Source organism: Tenrec ecaudatus, chromosome 13 (assembly GCF_050624435.1).
Source record: "Tenrec ecaudatus isolate mTenEca1 chromosome 13, mTenEca1.hap1, whole genome shotgun sequence".
Lineage (NCBI taxonomy): Eukaryota > Metazoa > Chordata > Mammalia > Afrosoricida > Tenrecidae > Tenrec > Tenrec ecaudatus.
Window position 1 is genome coordinate 126,762,101 of NC_134542.1, and position 14,443 is coordinate 126,776,543.

General features: G+C 50.9%; 1 protein-coding gene across 6 annotated transcripts in view; it reads right to left on the minus strand.

The window, feature by feature from the left end:
* GLI2 (GLI family zinc finger 2) overlaps positions 1-14,443 on the minus strand; it is a 304,945-nt gene that overhangs the window by 50,065 nt on the left and 240,437 nt on the right. The gene's annotated exons all lie outside the window — the stretch shown is intronic.

The following is a 14,443-nucleotide window of genomic DNA, read 5'->3' on the forward strand; positions in this document are numbered from 1 at the left end:
TACTCAGTGGGTCCTTTCGGAGAACGCTGGGGAAATGGCCCCACCACAAACAGGTGCCTGGTTTGTGTTCTCTGTCCGACTGCCCGGCCCCGGGGAGCTGTGTAGAGGATGGACCTCAAAAGGCTTAAGGCCACAGCTCCTGTCGTGTGTCCCTGCACTGCTCACAACCTCACTGATGCTCCCGAGTGCGCTCTCCGGCGGCAGCATGGATGCCCAGGGGTCGTGCTCAGCAGACAGCCACAAACCTGGCCGGCCTGGGTGATGCCGCAGCTCTGCCTGGCCACTCCACTATTCTGAAGCTGGCCCTGTGCCATCTACAGATGTCAGTGGGGTGCCTGCTTGTCCGGTGATGCTGTGGCATGCCAAGGCTGCTGGGGTGGCCCTGCTGGGCTGAGGAGGGGGGTGGGGCTGGGGTCACAGTCCTGTTGGTGGCATCTGAGCTGGTCCTTGGCTCTACCACACCTGGGGCAGAAAAGGAAGGTGAGTGGTGGAAGGCTGGTGTTCTACGGTGGGAAGAGAGGGTGAAGAGCGCATCAGATTGGTGGGTGTCAGTCTAGCCCAGGGGTCCAGGGCATGCGGGGGCTGCAGTGGGAGAAGAACATGAAGGACAACTACACAGAAAATGCTGACCAATGGGGCTGGGAGCATCTCTTCATCCAAACGTGTCTTTAAGAGAGTGAGGGAAGCAAGCTCCGCTGGGGAAATGTATCTGTAACCCACAGAACAACTTGTCAGCATACATCAAAGGCTGATTCAAAGCAGTAGGAAGAGATGACTTGTTCGACAAATGGGCAAAAGAGTTGAGTGGGCATCTCCCCAGAAGGAAGCGCTAGTGACCGGTGACCATGAAAGGATACTCCTCATTCAGGCACAGAATGACATCTATGATCGCTGCTATAGATGTCCGTAGCATATAGATGCAAAGTGACCCGAGTTTATTAGTGACCTTGGAGGACTACACTATGCTCCCGTCAATTTGGCATAGGATTAGTTGCAAAGACAATGTTCCGTCTCCTGCTTTGGCGAGTAGTGTCTGGGGTCTTCCAAGCTGTACCTAAGATACAGCTGTTGGTCTTTCCCCATCTGGAGAAAAGAAAGATGCTCAAAATCAAAAGACGCACAGACACAATGGCTCCAATGGACCAGTGGCCACACCCAGATCAGTCACTACAACGCTGTGAGCAAAATAACTAGATGGTGTCCAGCTACCACACCCACTGCTCGGTGAGGGAGGCATGGGAAGGTCTTGGGTGGCCTGGGAGGAAAGGGTGGAACAAAACTCAAAATCAGGAAAGAGCCAGGCTGACGGGTTCTAGAGAGATGGGTCTGGATCTGAACTCGCCCCCGGGGTGCCATTTCCAGCTAAACAATAGCCATGTTTATAAGGGAACAATAATTCCAAAGAGGCTCACAGACCTTAGACTCAATCATCAACCATAAAGGGTCAAGTTGACTCATGGCAGTAAGTTTGGCTTTTGGTTTGGTTTAAGATCAAAAGGGCAACTTTGACCTGAGGGCAAAGTTCAGATGGGTGAGGAGAGGAGGAGGGATGGAAACGGAAAACCCAGGGTGGACGTGAGAGAAGCGGGGGATTGCAATGAATGAGAGGAAACCAAAGCCTAGGAAGTGTTGGATGTCCCACTGATGAGCTCTGGCAAGCACGATCTAATTCTCAGTACACACTCGCTGCCCCTGAGCAGATCCCCACTCACAGCCCCCTACGCAAAAGGCCAGTGGTTCAAACCCACCAGCCGCTCTGCAGGAGAACGGGTTGGTAGTTGGCTTCCACCTAGGCCCTAGCGTTTGCAGCTTTGTAAACTCTACTCTCTCTGTAGGTACCAAAAGAACGATTTTTCTAAAAAAAGTTTGGCAGGGGAGAGGGAGGAGGAGGGGGGAAAAAGGAAACCGAGCTGATTCCAGGAACCCAAGTGGAAGGCGAATTTTGAGAATGACGAGGGCAACGAACGTATAAGGGTGCTTTGCTCAATTGATGTATATATGGATTGTGATAAGAGTTGTATGAGCCCCAATAAAAAGATTTATTAATAAGAAAAAAAAGGTTGGCAGGTTGAAGCTGGACTCTGGGCAGAGGTTGGCTGAGTGGGTGGGGTGCTGGGGGGTGAGGAGCTGGAAGCTCAGGGTCCAGAGACAGTCTCTCTCATCACCAGCAGGCTCCCCCTGGCTGCCCGGGCTCTGGCCCCTGTCTTGTCCAGTAGGCCTGGCTCTGCAAGTGACACACATCTGTACAGGCATCCAAGCCACCTGCCCACCCGCCAGCACTCACCCGGTTCCCATTACAGGCCAGCAGCACCCACCAGGGTGCAGGCTCTCAGCTGCCACTCCTGCTGCCGAGTCATAATACAGAAATCACTGTGCTCAGCTGACAAAGAGCAGGGTGCTTACTACATAGCACTGCTGTTTGGGTCGGGAAATGAGCTTATAAAATTGCACCCCAAGGAGTGAGGGGTGATACGGGGAGGGTAGAGGGTGAGTGGGTTGAAAAGAGGGAACCGATTACAAGGATCTACATGTGACTTCCTCCCTGGAGGACGGACGACAGAAAAGGGGGTGAAGGGAGACGTCGGACAGGGCAAGATATGACAAAATAATAATTTATAAATTATCAAGGGCTCATGAGGGAGTGGGGAGCAGGGAGGGAGGGATAAAAAAAGGACCTGATGCAAAGGGCTTAAGTGGAGAGCAAATGCTTTGAAAATGATGAGGGCAAAGAATATACAGATGTGCTTTATACAATTGATGTGTGTCTGGATTGCGATAAGAGTTGTATGAGTCCCTAATAAAATGTTTTTTTAAAAAAAAATTGCACCCCAAGGGGGTCATACAGATAGGAACTATTAGGATCTAGCCTAGTGGTTCTCAACCTTCCTCATGCTGCAACCCTTTCATACAGTTCCTCCTGTTTTGGTGACCCCCCCAACCACAACATTATTTTCATTGCTACTTCCTAAGTATCATTTTGCTACTGTTATGAATTGGGCGACCCCTGTAAAAGGGTCATTCGACCCCCAAAGGGGTCCCGACCCCCAGGTTGGGAACCGTTGATCCAGCCACCCAGCCAGCAGTGGTTAGCTTAATCGTCCACCCGTTATCACATTTCCCCTCCCCAATCAGAAGGGTGAGAGAGGTAACCAGCCTTTCCAGACATACCTATCAAATGCATCAAGTCACAATGGAAATCCGAGGGAGCCTTTTTTTCTAGCAGAGTATGCCTTATGTGGAGTGGGAGGACTTGGATCTGATGTTGTGTCTAGTGGGGCAGGGACACAGCTGGGCGTGGGGAAGGGGTTCAGGGGAAGCCTGGCCTCTCGGGGCCCTCCGGGAAGTACTTGACCTCTGGGGAGATCAGTTCCTCATCTGGAGTAGGAGTGGCCCTTAGATGAACATATCTGGATTGAGACTTCCAGAAAGCCATGGCTCAGGGCGAATTGTCATTTCAAACAACAAATGCTGGGGGCTAGGCTGCAGGCAGGGTGAGACAGGGCGTGGAGGTGGCACTGCCTGAGAGAGGAGGGGAGGCCTTCAGTCAACGGGCCTGTGTCTCCCTGTGCAGAAAGGAGCTGGGTGCAGGGTGGGCTAAGCCAGCGGGGAAAGTTTCCACAGTGAAAGGAAGAGTCTTAAAGTCGAGCCCAGAGTGCCAAGAGCCATGTGGAATTTCCTTCCCTGGAAGCCTGTCCGTCTGGCCTGGACGCCCCTGGAGCAGCAGGACAAACACCCCTCATATGGGGGAGTACTGGTGATTTAGACCAGTGTTTCCAAGTGGGCGATCCTAGCCCCTGGGGTAGGTGGGAGGCTGCAGAAGCAGTCACCCTCACTTTATCCTGGGTTCTGGGGCTTACAGCACAACCCATCTTAATTGCTATGTGTGGGGCTGGGGCGGGGTAGGGCAGGGGCACTGAGTCATTTATTATTTTTTTCTGAAAAGGAGGTAGTAGGCGGAACCCATTGGGGAACAGATCTGTGCATTTTAAAGGGTTTCCCCTCCTCCATCCCAGCGCTGGTGTCTGGCGGAATGGGAGGTCCTTCTGTGGGTGTGGGGGCGTAGCCATGAGGGAGAGGAGCTCTCCACTGCTGCCTGGGGCTGGGGAACAGGCCGTGGAGGAGATGGCATCCTGTACTTCCTTGCTAACTAACACTCCACATCTGGATTCCTGTGCTCTGGGATCCCCCTACTTTCCCTCCCGGAATCGTTGTTGTTACCTGGTCACCAAGTGCACAAGGCTGCACCTGGTTCCACCCATCCCACGATCGGCTGCGGATCACTGTGGTCTATCGGGATTTCAAACACAGATTGCCAGACCTTTCTTTCCAGCCTATTTTAGTCTGCAAGCTCTGATGAAAGCTGCCAACGTGAACGCCACTCACCAGCCTCCCCCAACAGCAAGACAAGGTGCGTTGACCAGGAAGGGAACCCTGGTCTCTCCCAGGGGAGAACCGCCACTGTTCCCGCTCCCAATATGCCACTCTGTGACCACACAACACCTTCCCAGATGGTGGGGGTCTCCTGGCGTCTGATGTCTGAACCCCTGACCAGACTGGCCGTGGGTGAGCATCATCAAATACAGGACAACTCCAAACTCCCCTGCACTGAGTTTCCAACGCCTTCTCCCTTCTTGAGTTGCACAGGCCAAGTGCACATGTCAAAAGCACAGCTAGCAACTGACACACATCAGTTCCCCAGGAGCACGGGGACACGGGAGCAGCAGGGCCCTGGTGGGGCCTCGCGAGCGAGCAAAGCTGCATCAGGGATGGCACCGGCATTCTCTACGCCCTGGCACTTGGACAAGGCTCTGCTCCTGTGTTCACCGAATCCATGTTGACCGAAGCTGGCAGAAACCGCCTTGCAGGTCAATCCAGCCACGATAAGTTATGTTGAATAGATGGTGACCCTAGACATCTGCTTCACCCAGTTGACAACTGGAAACGGGGAGAGTGAGCGGACTCTCGCTTAAAGGCCAGTATACCCCACAGCATGGGGGCTTTTGCTATGAGTGAGCAATTCCTTTGTGTGGACCATGCTTCCTTGCAGGCCAGCTGGAAGAATGCCGACAGGCCTGGGAAGTGGGATGAGACCCCCTGTTATGAATAGAATAGTGTTCCCCCAACAACGTCCGAACCTCTATGCCCCTATCCCATTTCAGAACGGGCAGTCTTTGCCATATTAGCAAGGCGAGATTAGAGGAGGCCGATTCAGGAGTCGAGGCGCTCTGATGGACTGTCGGGTAAGGGGTGGGCTGCTAACCGCAAGGTCAGAGTTTCAAATCCGCCAGCTACTCCACAGGAAACAAGATGAGGCTTTCCGCTCTGGGGAAAATCCACAGACCTGGAAACTACGGGGCAGTGGTTCTCCACCTCCCTAATGTCGCGGCGACCCTTCAATACAGTTCCTCATGTGGTGGTAACCCCTCCCCCCAACCAGAAAAGTCTTTTCATTGCTACTTCATCACTGTAATTTACTACTGTTATGAATGGGTGACCCCTGTGAAAGGGTTGTTCGACCACCAAAGGGGCCGCGACCCACAGGTTGAAAACCTCTGCTCTAGAGGATCTCTATGAATCCTTCAGTATGAATTTAGGAAAACGGGAAGTGGTCAAACATGAAATGAATGCATGAAGATCGAAATGGACTAGTATTGGCCATTTTGAATCGGAAAACCATATGGAGTCCTGGGCTGGGAAAGAACAATCAGGAGGAGACCCGGTGCACCCTTCCTTGTCCGGAAAGATCTTGCTAAATCCATCATGAAATACAATGCTGTCTGTGATTGGAAGGTACCTACCCACCTTCACGGAAATCCAATCAAAACAACGATTATTCAAATTTATGTACCCCCTCCCCCCAATAAAAGCTAGTGTTGAAGAAATGGAAGAATTCTACCAACAACTTCAGTTGGAAATTAATTGAGCAGGCAATTAAGACGCATTGATAGTTACTGGCGATCGGAATGCAAAAGTCAGAGGCAAAGAGGAAGGAACAGCAGTTGGAAACTATGGCCGTGCTGATTGACATGAGGCTGGAGGCTACGTGATAGAATTTTGCAAAACCAACGGCTCCTTTATAGCAAATACAGTTTTCAGCAACACAAACGGTGACTGTAGGAGGACACGTGGACATGCCCAGATGGAACACACAGAAACCAAAGTGACCACGTCTGTGGGAAGTTAACACTCAACAGCTAAAATCAAACCAGGGGCTGACAGCAGACCATCAATTGTTCATATGCAAAATCAAAACCAGTCCACAGGAGCCAAAACACAACCTTGAGTCTCTCCCACCTGAACTTTGAGAATATCCCAAGAACAGACGTAACACGTGGAACACGGATGAGCCCTGGGAGGACATCAAGACCATCATTCATGAAGAAGAGATCCTTACAGAGACAGGAGAGAAGAAAAGATTAAAGTGGGTGTCAACAACTAAGCCCACATGGAGGAAATGGGAGATTCTGGTGTGCCGGAGGCTCTGCATGAGGGTGGGGGCCCAAAGGGCACCTGCAGGCTTTCCACGGGAAATAAGCTTCTGATGATTTCTCTTCAGCCATAATTGCGGAGTGGGAATACCTGGCTATCAGATGGAGTACTGGGGAGATGCCTATAGTGGATTAAAATGAGAAATCTGACTTGAACGGTTAAAACCTTATCAATTGATCTCCCCTCTGATAACACTTTGGCCTTGATCCGCCCCCCTTCCCTCCCCCATGGGTTCTTTTTCATATACATATTTTTAAATTTTGTCATTGTGGGTAGCCTTCTTGAATCTTTATGAGTTTTCTGGCATGAGCAAGCCAAGATAGAAGAGCCTATAGAGACAACCACCAGGAAAAAGGTTCCCAGGGGGTCGGTGAGGGTAGGGGGTGGGGCGGGGGGGAAGATGAGAGGGGCGGGGCTGGTATCAAGGAGTTCAACAAGGGAAAAAATGTTTTGAAACTGATTTATGAGAAGAAGACAAAAGAAATGGATTTATGTAGCAAGCGTACAATACTGCTTGGTGTGATTAAACTTGGGAATGTTACGATGTCTTGATTCGTTCCTAATAAAATGGTTTGGAAAAAAAATAAAGCGGATCGGCAAAAATATTGAGCGACACGGGAAGCATCAAGGGAAGACAGAAAGAATAGAGTCCCTTGACCAAACATAACAAAAACAACACTGGCCGGCATTCCGCCATTTCAGGAAAGAGCACATGAGCAGGAACCAACGGTGCCGACGAGGAAGGAGTTCAAGCTGCACTGAACGCATTAGCCCAAAACAAGGCTCCAAGGACTGACAGAATGCACATTGAAATGTCTTAGCTGTAACACAGCTTTCCCCCAGATCCTGGATGCTTCCTCCCGCCAACTACCATGATCCGAATTCTACCTTGCAGGACTGGATAGGGCAGAGGTTGTACACTGGTGCATACGGGAGCTGGAGGCACAGGGAATCCAGGGTGGACGATACCTTCAGGACCAAGGGTGTGAGGGGCGATGCTGGGAGAGTGGAGGGTGAGTGGGTTGGAAAGGGGGAACTGATTACAAGGATCCACATGTGACCTCCTCCCTGGGGGAGGGACGGCGGAGAAGGGGGGGAGGGGAGACTCCGGATAGGGCAAGATATGACAAAATAACAATGTATAAATTACCAAGGGCACATGAGGGAGGGGGGAGCGGGGAGGGAGGGAAAAAAAAAAGAGGACCTGATGCAGAGGGCTTAGGTGGAGAGCAGATGCTTTGAGAATGATTGGGGCAGGAAATGTGCGGATGTGCTTTATACAATTGATGTATGTATATGCATGGATTGTGATAAGAGTTGTATGAGCCCCTAATAAAATGTTTTAAAAAAAGTATATGGATTTATTCTCTTCTCGTTTATATAGGATTTTGCTTTTCTTTTTTTCCCCTAATTTTTTTTTTATCATTTTGTGGGAGGCTTGTACAACTCTTATCACAATCTATACATACATCCATTGTGTCAAGCACATTTGTAAATTCATTGCCCTCATCATTGTCAAAACATGTGCTTTCTGCTTGAGCCCTTGGTATCAGCGCCTCATTTCTCTCCCTTCCTGCCTATTACTCCGTCTCTCATGAACCCTTGATAACTTATAAAGTATTGTTATTTTGTCATATCTTACACATTTCTAAGCTATTAATTTTGACAAAACTTTCTGGTATCTTGTTACTTCTCCCTTAAAAACAGTATTTTTGAATAAAAGATAACTCCAAACCAAAAAAAAAAAAAAGAAATGTCTTAGCATGCTGAAGAAGTGAACCCACTTACCCATCTATGGCAGAAACTTTGGAAGACAGCTACCGCACCAACTGACGGGAAGAGCTTCACATTTGTGCCCACCCCAAAGAGAGCTGACCCAACAGAAGGCTCTGACTATAGAATGACATCATTGATATCTCACCCAGATAAGATGTTGCTTAAGATCGTGTACCAATGGCTACAAGCGTACATCAACAGAATCCTGCCGGAAGTTCAGGCGGGATTCAGAAGGGGCCACATGGATCTTGGCTGAAAACAGAATACCAGAAATAGGTCTTCTTGCATTTCGTTGCCTGTGCAAAGGCATTTGACCGTGTGGCCCAAAAGGAAGTGTGCATCACCTTGAGAAGAATGGGAATTCCAGAACACGCCCTTGTGCGCATCCAGAACCTGGACGTGGAGCAAGAAGCAGTTGTGCGAACAGAAAAAGAGAATACTGCACGGTTTATAATCAGGAAAGGTGTGCGTCAGGTCTCTCGTTCAATTTGTATGCTGAGACACTCACCAGAGAAGCTGGAAGAACGTGGCATCAGGATTGGAGAGAGGCTTATTAATAATCTACGACACGCAGGTGACACAACGGGCGGCAGAAAGTGAGCAGAAATGAAAGACTTGTTGGTAAAGATGTGAAGGACGGGAGCCTCCAGATCGCATGACAATTCAATAATCCTCACAACTGGGCCAACAAGTAACAGGATGACAAATGGAGAAAAGGTGGAGGTTGTCTAAGATTTCATCTTGCTTGGAACCATAATCAATGCTCAGGGAAGTAGCAGTCAAGGCACCAAAGGATGTGTTGCATTAGGTAAATCTGCTGCGTATGACAACCTTGAAGTACTGAAGAGCACAGACGTTACTTTGAGGACTAAGGTGCACTTGACCTCAGCCACGGTCTTCTCCGTTACTCATATACATGGGGAAGTTGGACACCGAATAAGGAAGACCGTGGAAGAATTGGCGCCTCTGAATGCAGACAGTACCATGGACTGCTAAAAGGACGAACCGAGCTGTGTTGGAAGAAGTAAGGCCAGAGTGCTTCTGAGAGGCAAGGATGGCAAGACTTTTTTTGGTCTTGCATACTTTGGACACATTGTCAGGAGAGGCCAGTCCCTGCAGAATGATATCATGTTTGCTAAAGTGGACGGGCATCCAAAAGAGGAAGGCCTCAGTGATATTGATTGACACAATGGCTGCATGCACATGCTCAGGAATGGAGCAACTGTGAAGCTGGTGCCGGACCGTTTGGTGTCTCGCTCTGTTGTGCATCGGGTCGCTATGGGCCAAGTTGACTCGATGGCGCCTCGCAATAACAACAACAACAATATAAATCAGAATCAACTCCACGGCAGTGAGGGTGGGTGTTCTGAGCCCCTTACAAGTGTTTTACCTCTCCTGTAAGATATCAAATAAGTAGAGTTGGCAGACAGAGAAGCTAGAAACCAAGCCACGTGGAGTTCTCCAAGGACCCAGGAAATAAGCCATTCCCTGGAATTGACAGAGAGCCTTCGCCCAGGAAGCCTTTTTCATGGCTTCAGATCCCTACTCTTCGACACTGGAGGATACAAATCGGGTTGTGAAAGCCACCCCTTGGGGTAATTCTGTTACAGCAGCACTAGAGAACTAGGACAGTGACACTTGGGCCAGATCCCATTTCCTGGCAGAATGAACCAGTGTTCAGCTCTCTTCACTGGGGCAAAGGAAGCCCACCTCTCAGATTACTGGAAGGACTGAGGGTTGTTACTTACCCAGCACCCAGCAGGGCACCTAGCATGAAGTGCGGGGTTCCTCCTGGGAACAGTGTGTGAGTGGTACCAGCAATTGTGTGTGTGTGTGTGTGTGTGGCGGGAGGGGGGGGTGCTCACCCTGTACCAGGTGCTTGTCTCTGTATGCTCCACACTCAGTCACCAACCTTCAACATCCCACTTGGGGGCCTAGCATGCTTCCTTTTGCTGACGAGGATCCTAAGGCTTGTGGAAGGAAGCAGCTGGCCAAGGATGGGAAAGAGGGAAGCACGCAGCTAGGGTTTAAACACAAGTCCCCACCCTGGAAATGTGGGACAGAAAATGTCCAAAAGGACAGGGGCACACAGGGTGGGGGGGGGGGAGCAGGCACTCATTTCACACTGTACCTCCCTGGTCTCCCTGCTGCAGTGTCCCCTAATTCTGCACATCGAGCTTGGACGCCCATCTCTGCTCCCAGGTGACCAGGAGTCTCCCTCTATAGCAGAGCTACTCGGGTCCTCTCCTGAGAAGGGCCCCAGGGGCCAGCATTCGGCACGGATCAAAGAGGCTGCCGTCAAACCAAGCGTTTTCCTTATTAAATGTTTACAGGCCCGATTCCATTATAAATGAGCTGCCCATCCACACAGCAGAGCCGGTGTTGGGAATCTGAGCTCTGAAGTAGGGAGACTTTAGCAGGGGATTGGGAAGGGGGGGGCGTGCAAGTGGGGGACGCTGAGGCCCTGCCCTCTATGGATCAATCGCCTGAGTTCAGATCCCAGCTATGCCCCTACTAGGAGTCTGTTAGCAAAGATGGCAGGGGGATGCCTCATGACTCAGTTTTCCACTTACAAGCCGGGAGTGCTAGTCCGACTCTCCTTCGTAGGGTGTCCAGAAAGATCAAGTCACACGATATCGAGGGCCCAGCACAGCTCATGTTATTGCATGTCTTCTAGTCAGATGCTGGCACCTGGGCGGGGAAGTGGAAGGAGGAGGGGTACCACTCACATCAGTAAGCGAGGGGCTCCCATCCAATTGGCTCTCAACCCTCAGTCAGCCACAGCAGGGGCAGCAGTGTCCAGTGAACTGGCTCAGTGTCATGTGAGTCAGACTAGAGCTGTGGGTGGACATGAACTTCCAACCTGGAGGTGAGCAGCCTAGTGATCCTTGTTTGTACCACCTGGTTGCTGTTGCGTTGCTTCCAACGCTTGTGTGCCAGAATAGACTGACTCCAGGAGTCAGCGCGGACTTGACGGCAGCTGGTTTTCGTGATCTTTCTTGGTTCAACAATATTTTATCGAGGTGACAATTTCCACAGTATCTTGACAGCTGTGATCTTTTGTAAGCAGATCAGCCCTTTCTTCCAAAGCACCTCTCCGTGGGTACGGAATGCCACCCTTTCAGTTAGTAGTTGGAGGCTGAGCCATTTTCACCCTCCAGGACTTCTACCAACTTCCTAGACCAATGATGTTCTGTGCCCCGTGTCTGCCTGTCCCCAGTGGTCAGCCACAGCTCGGACACAAGCAAGGTAAGGGAACCAAAGCCAATCTGGGTGACCCTGGGTACCTCAGCATCCCTGACCAGGAGAGATACAGAAGAGCCAGCTGGGAGGCTCCTCATGTCCTGACCCAAGTCAGGAAGAAGTCTTGGGAAAGTCCTCCCATGCAACTTTGAAAAGAAGATGCCTATTTGCCCAAGGAGAACTTTCTTGATGAAACACAAGCAAAGCGAGCCCCCTATGAATTGTGAACTTGGTACACTGTACCAAGACCGAAAGGAGAAACAACCCAAATTCTTCCCACCCTATATGGTGGCTGGCTTGAGAGGCCGTGTTATCAATCTCATGCTGGCCTGCTGGATTTCAAGCCACACTGGCTCCAGAACAAGCCGTCTCCAAACCCTTGGGCTGGAAGGCCCCTGAGCTCAGCCGGCAGCAGGCAGGAGATGCCTTTCTTCAGGGCTCAGCATCCATCAGAGGGTCAGGTCGGGTCAGGCATGCTCTGCAGCGCGCCTCAGGGCCACATGCAGCAATGACATGGTGTGCAGCTGGCAGTGGGAGGGGCAGCCCTCAGCCCCACTCGCTGGTGGTCTCTTTATCATCATTAGAAGACTGGCCAGTGTGCCAGCCATGCTAAGATCAAGTGCCAGCTGCCCCCTTTCTCCTTTGGGTCATGCTGGGTTGCCAAGCCCCGCTCAGGATGAAGAAATCTTCATGGGTGCAGTTAGCTAGAATCTAGGATCTAGGCAGGGGGTGCTGGTATCAGTCATCGATGTCAGAAGTCACGGATGGATCCAGGCAAGGGGATCAACAGCCATCAAATCGATGCCGACTCATAGCAACCCTTTCGGCCAGGGCAGAACTGCCCCTGTGGGTTTGCAAGCTGCAGAGCCTTATGGGAGTAGAAAGCCCATGTCTTTCTCCCATGGAGCATCTGGTGGTTTTGAACTGCTGACCTTATGGTTATAGCAGCCCAAGGCATAACCACTAAAGGGGGCTGTTTCCTCCCTGTGGTTGGGACCGCGGTGTATGCTTGCCAGTTCTGAAAGCCGAGGCCACGTGTGCGTTTGAGAATCAGCTCTGAGATAGACCTTAGGAGGCTCGATCTGTGACCATAGGGAATCAGGGTCTCTACTTTGCCACGTTTTGTCTTCAGTGCTTTGCACATGTGGTCAGGAGAGACCTGTTTCTGGAGAACACCATGCGTGATAAAGTAGAAGGTCAGAGAATGAGAGGAGGACTCTCAACAAGATGGACAGACACAGTGGCTCTAACCATAGGCTCAAGTTCAACCGCAATGGTGAGGATGGCCCAGGATTGGGCAGTGCGTTTCATTCTGGTGTGTACAAAGTTGCTATGAGTCGGAGCGGAATTGATGGTCCCTAAGTACCATAAACACAAGGGAGACAGGAGACAAAGGTCTTTGGATGGCTCAAAGGATTTTCCCCTGGTTGCTAACCTAAAGGCTAGAGGTTCAATTCCACCCAACAGTGCCTCCAAAGAAAGGCCTGGAGATCTGTTCCTGAAATGCTACAGTCAGAGAAAACCCTGCCGAGCCCAGCTCTGCTCCGACACACACAGGAAGAGGAAGGCGACTTGATAGCAACTAGAAACCAGCGTCAGACTCTGGTGAACACACAAACAGTGCCGGGCCTGCCTCCTTGGTCTATGATTATCAGGGGCTTGCGGTGGGCCCTAGACTCTTGCCTAGGGGTACCTCAGTCTAGCCTGGAAGAACCTGAACTTCTGGATTTGTGAGCTAGGGCTGTACATCTTTAAAAAACACCTCAACTCTTGCAATTTGCAGCCAGGTTTGTGGGAGTTTCTACAAGTCCTTCTAGCCTGCAAAAAGCTACCATTGGTCCTCTCTGAACACCCAGGACAGGCTGTGACGGGAGGGATCCCACACCAGCAATTGGAGGTGTGGAGGGGGCTGGAAGATAGACCCCAGCCACCTGCTTCTCAGGCAAGCTTCTACCTTCCATACCAGACCATGCCAGTCCTTTCATTGTCTTGCTTCTGTTGAAGATCAGCAATCTGGTGTGATGGAGCCCCAGGGAAGGGCGGTGGCCAGGAGGAGGTGGCTCCTGAGCTGAAGCAGAGGGTCTGTAGGCGGTAGCTGGGTGGAGGGGCATTCTTGGAAGCCTGGGCACAGGTGCTGAGGGACAGAGGGATGTGGCAGGCTTGTGGGTTGGCAACCACACACAGCAACTTGGTGCTCAGTGGGTATTTGGGTGAAGGTGCTGGATCAAAGTTGGGGTGGGAAGTGGTGGAGGTGTTAGAGGTGGGGAGACGGTTTTAGCATCTCCTCTAGAGATGGATTAGATGGGTATTATGGGGCCAAGCCACAAAATTGTTGGTGTGGAATCAGTTCTGGTTCTGGTGGCACTACAGGTGTCAAATGAGAATCGTGTGCCAGAGATTTTCAGTGCTGACATTTCAGAAGTAGATCACACCACCTTTTCTCTCAGGCACCTCTGGATGGGCCTGAACCTCCAACCTTGGGCCACCAGTTGATTTGGTGGCCAAGTTCAAGTTGAGCACAGTAACAGTTTGCTTCCCCCAGGACTCCTGTTCAAAGGCCTAGGAAACCTGCCAGAAGCTATGGGTTTAGAGGTGAGGATGATGGGAGACAGGAAAGGAAGAGGCAGACAGCATTCGGGAACAACCAATCCCCTTCCACCTGGAGCGCGCACAGCAGGGAGCAGGAGAGGGCCAGAGACATAGTTCCACCTTGTTTTATAAGTAAGCCCAAAACACCAGCCCCATCATTGTAGTCAATGGTGACCCAGGGTGGTCCCATGGAAGGCCAAGAAGCAGCGGCCTCCATAGAGTTCTCAATGGCTATGATTTTACAGAATGAGATTGCCAGGCACTTCTTTTGTGCCTCTGCTGGGTAGTGCTGAACTGCCAACTTCTTAGTCAGTGGCCAAGTTCAAACTGTGCCTCTCAGGGACCT